The sequence below is a fragment of the Leptonychotes weddellii genome, chromosome 2 (genome assembly GCF_054177405.1).
Source record: "Leptonychotes weddellii isolate Sample4059 chromosome 2, ASM5417740v2, whole genome shotgun sequence".
Taxonomy (NCBI): domain Eukaryota; kingdom Metazoa; phylum Chordata; class Mammalia; order Carnivora; family Phocidae; genus Leptonychotes; species Leptonychotes weddellii.
The window spans coordinates 108,383,314-108,390,217 of NC_138370.1; the positions used below are offsets into that span (position 1 = coordinate 108,383,314).

Consider the following 6,904-nt stretch of genomic DNA (forward strand, 5'->3'; position numbering starts at 1 on the left):
ACATTCTACATCTAATTCATAAGGATTATAGTATAACCAAAACCACAAAAGCAACAAATTTTAACTACCTGACAGTCAAACTCTAGAATGACTTCCTCATTTATATGACATTTATCACCCATATACAAGTATCTATCTGAAGTATGTATAATATACATGTGTATGCATTCATAGGAACTGCATGTAGTGTAACTTAAGATGATCAAATATTCCCAATCAGACTGTGAAGTTCTAGAACCAGGGACAGAGTGTTCCAGATTGATGTATGCCTGGTTCACAGCTGCTTGGATAACTTGTCTCAGTCATCTATTCTATGCCCTCCTGACTAAAAAGAGCCCACATACTGAGCCTGAAGGACTGCCAAATCTTCTAGAGCTACTTGTATTTCATCAACAGAAGATAACACACCTTTATGACCATTCCAAAAGGGACATCTTCTGAAATGCCTCTCAGTGGGTGGTATACAAAATAATCTTTCCTGAAAAATTACTTTCCCATAAAAGGAGATGAACTGTACTCACTGTTTACTTCACTTCCTTAGTACTCTTATTCCACTTTAACTCACGGAGAAATAATGCCCTTAAGGCAAAAGCTTTATGGCATCTGCTTTAATAAAGGGCAAGGCATTTTATGATGACTAAAACAGCCCAATAAAGGAAGTGTGAGGGGAAAGCAAAACACATGCTCAACTAGGAGACCTCAAAAACAAGTACTAACTAAATTGACATTGGCATTGCTGAAAAACTGACTCAAAAAGTAAGAATACTTTAAAATGTGTAAGTGTTCTATTTCAAAGATGTATAGATTAGGGTCATAAAAAGGTTTGTTTGCCTGTGTATTTCACTTGGAAGTGGAATTTTTGTACCAAAAAAATAACGAGATATTTATTTTAAGACTGCTGATAGTGTGCATTTAATGGCAAAGATATGATTTAGAAGTGACACCACATTTTTCAAAACTATTTAAAGGTAAAAGCAAGCTATTTCAAGGATAGCACTGACTGTTTTTTTCTATCTTAAAAATTATATTTCCAGTGCTTAAAGGGCAGAATAAACATCTCTTCCTCTAAGGCAGGGAGAGAAATTATATTTCCATTTCTAAAGGACTTTGGGAAAGGATGACTAAAAAATCAACATCTATGAAAGGAAAGAAAAAAGTTTTCCCCAATAAAATGAAGGAAATAGGAATTTCTGAAAAACCTGAATGAATATATATCTTGCAAGTCAGATAAGCACCATTAATGGGAAAAACAGCTCCCTGACTCTTCGAAGGTAAAAAAATGTTCCAAGAATAATATCAATTACTCCAAGACAAAGTACTTTTATCAAACATCAAACAACCTAAAAGTTGATTTCACACACAGAACCATCATTCAGCAAGCTAAAAATGTATCAGCATCAACAATGAATGCCTGTAATGAAGGAGGCACTCAACAAAAGGAACAGGTTAATTCAGCATCTTAATACAAACACCCAACTTGAGGGACTTGGGTAGAAGGGTGGAGGAATCTAGGAAGGCTGAAAAGTTTTATTTCTCAAGTATTTGTGTCCTTGAATCACTTGCATCACTTGTTAAAAACACAGACTCCCACTTTCTACTGTAGAGATTCTAATTCAGTAAGTCTTGAGTGAGGCACAGGAATGTGTATTTTTATTAAGACCACCAGATAATTCTAATACAGTTAGGCCAAGAAACACCATTCCAGAGATTTCCCCTACACCACATGAAGTTTCTTAGGGAAGCACCCACAACTCATTTGCAAAGCAACCAAAGGAAAGCCTAATACTCCCAGCTCACCGTTGCAATGACCCGCGCATTATGCACAGTCAATAAAGCAATTCCTGAACACTTGCAGCATGGGACCAGTAAACACAATGGAGTCTCCATTCCTAATGAATTTTTTAAGGGAGCACAGGCAAGCTAAAATCAGCGAGGAGAAACAGCGACTTTTTAGATTTGTGCCATATGTTTTAGTGACTATATCTTTTTTTTTTTTTTTTTAGAAAGCTGCAAACAGGACACAGAAAACAAACTGCAGGAATTTATCTGGATCCAAAGTTTTTTTTTTTGTTTTTTTTAAAGATTTTATTTATTTATTTGAGAGAGAGAGAATAAGAGACAGAGAGCATGAGAGGGAGGAGGGTCAGAGGGAGAAGCAGACTCCCTGCAGAGCAGGGAGCCCGATGCGGGACTCGACCCCGGGACTCCAGGATCATGACCCGAGCCGAAGGCAGTCGCTCAACCAACTGAGCCACCCAGGCGCCCTGGATCCAAAGTCTCCTTCAACTTACTGTTCAGGAAGGTAACCACATGATTTTTGATGATATATCTATCATATTCAAATTACACTGAAATTATACTGTTTTTTGATAACCTCTCCATCCCAGCTGGTCAAGTTCTACAAGGCTGAAGTTCATTGCCAAAATGTGTATCTGGGAGGTACTACAGCTTTTAGTAACAAAGACGCTGGTGTGAGATATGTTTCTTATGTAGTGAAGTTAGGATTATAATCAGCTGCACATACCAGAAAGTCCTTCTACGTTGGTTTTATTTTATTCTTTTAAAGATTTTATTTATTTGAGAGAGAAGAGAGAGAGCGTGTGCACACATGAAAGAGCACACGAAGGGTGGGCAGGGAGAAGGAGGCTGCCTGCTGGGCAGGGAGCCCAACCCGGGGCTCGATCCCAGGCTCCTGGGACCATGACCTGAGCCAAAGGCAGACACTTTGACTGAGCCACCCAGGTGCCCCTCTACAGTGGTTTTAATAAAAAAGAAATTCTTTTCTTCATGCAAAGGTGGCCAGTCCAAGGCAGCTCTGCAATGACATCACTGCCCCAGGTTCTTTCATTCTTTCTCCTCAGCCACCCACATACATAGATTTCATCTACTTTTTTTGGTCACAAGTGGGAGAAAGTCCAAGCACTAGGTTCAGTTCCCTGACAAAGAGGAGGAGGACCCAACTCAGGGAAACAGAAATATAACCTAGCAGACATCCTCTTACACTGCACTGCAATGAGTCTACAAAGGCAAATCTCTTAGCTGGGCACACTGCCACCCTAAAGAAAACTGGGTACGTGTAGTAAGGAAAGAGAGGATGAAAAGTACTGGAGAGGCAAACTGCAGTGTATGTTACACAAAAATTTCTTATAAGAAAAAGCATCACAGCATTTTAGTCTATAGTGAAATTTTGGTCTAGAGAGCTTACCATGAGGTCTAACATATTAACATATCCTACTCATCAAAGATCTTTCTCTTCGCTCCTAGAGCCTTAACAATATATGTAAGTATAGCATTTTTATCTAGAGGCCACATACGAAACCTTACCTAATTTATCAAAAGCTAACTGATTCTTATCTAATAGTATCCTTTATTACTTGGTTATATTTCCAAATTAAAAAAAAAAAAGGTAAAGACTATTTTAAGAAAAGAAATGCTAGTACTAAGCTAGGTATTTACAGATAGTAACCCACAGTTCTGTACTAAGCAGTTGGAATATAAGAAACATAACTAATACCATGGTGGCAGAACTTAGCTGTATAGGATTTATCTGAGAGGTGAATCTAAGAGATCTCAAAGAAGCACTGATCCCCAGTTCTGCCTTCCTGAGCTTGAGGAGGCCTATGATAACTTCTATTGATCCTTAGTCCAGATTCATAATCTGCTGGCCTTTCACCACACAGATGTGACATAATTTATGTTTTTTAAGAGACAGAAAAGCCATTACAGGTGATACTATTCCTTAAACGTAAGGTGTATACACTAGTTCACTCACTTCAACCATTTAATTTCCCAACTATATATATATAGGCTCTGTGGATACTATATATATTACATTAGCCATGCAGTGTGTGAAACAAATGTTTTTATTTATTGAATACTCTATCACATTACTTGATGACATCGCTCTAGCACAATAATAACACATAACCAAAGAGAAAGATACTGTACTCAGAATCCTAGAATGTTAACATGACTAAACAGGTAAGCCTAAGAGAAATAAACCTGGAAACTAGCAACGATAGAGGAACAGGAGAGAAATACAATTTGGCTACCGTCAGACAAGAATAGAAACTTGTACTTTGGTTCTTCTATCAAGTAACTGAGGCCCATTAGGCAGATATTCACCTTGTGACTCTGTTCTTAAAACATTAGCTTGTTTTCACTTCCACTCCTTTCCTTCATGACTCCTCCCTCCTCTTAATAGTAGAGATACACCTGGCAGGGGAATGTCTCCTTGCCCTCAGTTAAACTACTTTTATCTAGTCATCTGACAAATCACATGAGTCTTCAACAAAGCCACTCATGACAACTTACTGTCCAACAGCCTCATATGGGCATAACCTCCCAGGCCCAGACAAAAATTAGGAATGTGAGTCTTCTCCGATATATAACATCGTACAATTATAACTGATCTCTCCCCAAAACTTTCACTCTTCCATCCTCTAATAAAACATCTCCACGTTCTGCTAACATTCACTTGTTTAAGTCTATTTCCCTCACATGACTATGATCTCTTCAAAGAAATGAAATATATCTTATTCAATATTTTTGTAACCTCAAAGCCTATGAAAATTACCAAATGTGTGAAATGCACATTCCCAATTACAGAAATAGGAACTCTACATAAACCAAACTGTGTTAGAAAACACACAGGAATGACTTCTAGTTAATGTTTTATTACTTAGACTTCTACAAAAACTTTTTTTAAGGCAATGAATACTTATTTCTAAGTATTTATTAAATATTTTATTACCAAGGTGGATAAAACATTAATATAAACTTGCAAAAAAATTTATTTTGTATTTTTTTTCAAATTTAATATTGCTTTCACTTACACATTATCTACTTTCATTCTCAAGAAAGTTCTGTAGCAACTTATCCCAATTTATGATGAGGATGATTGTCACTTAGTGATTTGAAATAAATTATCTAAGTGTATATAACCTAGCTAATAAATAGCACTAGATCCAGAACATCTGATTTCAAATACAGTGCCTTTTCACTGTTCTATAAGACACATCTTTACATGGTTCTCAGTATTTCTTCTGACTAGCTATATGTCTCTGGGCAAGTCACATGATTTCTCTGGCTTCCCTCAGCTTCCTAGTTTGTAAAATGAGGACAGTAACTCCTTGTAGAATAACATGAGATACAATGACAAATGTATGAGAATGAGCTTTGTAAGTTATTCACAGCATATTTATTCTGATATATAAACAAGGATAATCCTTATATTTAAAACCTAGTTAAATATATTGATCCACACAAAGTAATGACTTCTATTTTCCCCAAAGTTCATATATTCAAATTATTTTGTTGAAATGCCTTCTCCACATATTTTTAGAAACTAAAAAAATTATCACTGTGTTTTCTTAATTTATAATCTTCAAATTAAACTTTCCCTAAAGTTAAATCCTATTTAACAAAAAGATAAATGTTTTCAGCCATCACTTAACTTCATACATCAACAAGAAACTGAAGATTTTAGTACAATCCAGAAGCAGTTTCCTGGTTTTTTCCCTTCCTCTGTAAAATTACATGTCACACGTAATGGTATTTGAACCCGAAAGACAGAAATGCTGAGCTGGCTAGACCATAATCTCAGATTGGTAACACACCTCACTAGCAGTGTGCTAGTAAAACCATACCTCGCACAGAATGTACCTTGTTTTGGGAGACATGTAGGAAATTATCTAAGGTGGGCCCTCTTGGGGTCACTGATTAGATTTCAACACAGGAGGTGAGTAGAGGGAATAAGACACAGAGGCATTAATATTAAAGCATTGTTTCCTAATGTGTGGGGTTCAAGATGATTTTAGATGGTACATGGATGAAGTGTTTTATCTTAATAGTTATATTCATCTCAACAGGTATTTTAAAATATAATGAAGAACTCAAAACCATGATTCCATAAATGTGAGTAACTAGAATGAGAATAAAGCATGAATTTTGGTTTTAAAACAGGGCAAGAGTCGGGCGCCTGGGTGGCTCAGTTGGTTAAGCGATGCCTTCGGCTCAGGTCATGATCCTGGAGCCCCTGGATCGAGTCCCACATCGGGCTCCCTGCTCGGCAGGGAGTCTGCTTCTCCCTCTGACCCTCCCCCCTCTCATGTGCTCTCTCTCTCATTCTCTCTACTCTCAAATAAATAAAATCTTTAAAAAAAAAAAAAAAAAACAGGGCAAGAGTCATGAAAACAGTAAGCAAATAACAAATTAAGAATATGACAAAAATCGGGGCGCCTGGGTGGCTCAGTTGGTTAAGCGAATGCCTTCGGCTCAGGTCATGATCCTGGAGTCCCTGGATCGAGTCCCGCATCAGACTCCCTGCTCGGCAGGGAGTCTGCTTCTCCCTCTGACCCTCCCCCTTCTCATGTGCTCTCTCTCATTCTCTCTCTCAAATAAATAAATAAAATCTTTAAAAAAAAAAAAAAAGAATATGACAAAAATCATGAACATAGTAAACAAAAGATGAATCTGAAAAGCACTTATGTTGACCCAGCACTATTTTTCTATAATAAATTTATCCCTCAAAAAAATGTTTATATGACACAAATGGCCCACTTACTTCAACAAAAAATTGTAAGAAAAATAATCATAGAAATTATATTAAAATGGATTTAAGAAATTTCTAAACCAATCCTAAACCTAAAAAATGGACCTTACCTGGATCCCGATTCAAACAGATTGTTAAAAATAATTATTCTTATAGGGCGCCTGGGTGGCTCAGTCGTTAAGCGTCTGCCTTCGGCTCAGGTCATGATCCCAGGGTCCTGGGATCGAGTCCCACATCGGGCTCCCTGCTCCGCGGGAAGCCTGCTTCTCCCTCTCCCACTCCCCCTGCTTGTGTTCCTGCTCTCACTATGTCTCTCTCTGTCAAATAAATAAATAAAATCTTTAAAAAAAA

General features: G+C 37.3%; 1 protein-coding gene and 1 long non-coding RNA gene across 5 annotated transcripts in view; both read right to left on the minus strand.

The window, feature by feature from the left end:
- Positions 1-6,904, minus strand: part of PDLIM5 (PDZ and LIM domain 5) — a 203,590-nt gene that overhangs the window by 166,459 nt on the left and 30,227 nt on the right. The gene's annotated exons all lie outside the window — the stretch shown is intronic.
- Positions 2,905-6,904, minus strand: part of LOC145720159 (uncharacterized) — a 6,741-nt gene continuing 2,741 nt past the window's right edge. Inside the window, exon 2 of the long non-coding RNA XR_014142933.1 lies at positions 2,905-6,714. This is a non-coding gene — a long non-coding RNA (uncharacterized LOC145720159). The remainder of the gene's footprint in view (positions 6,715-6,904) is intronic.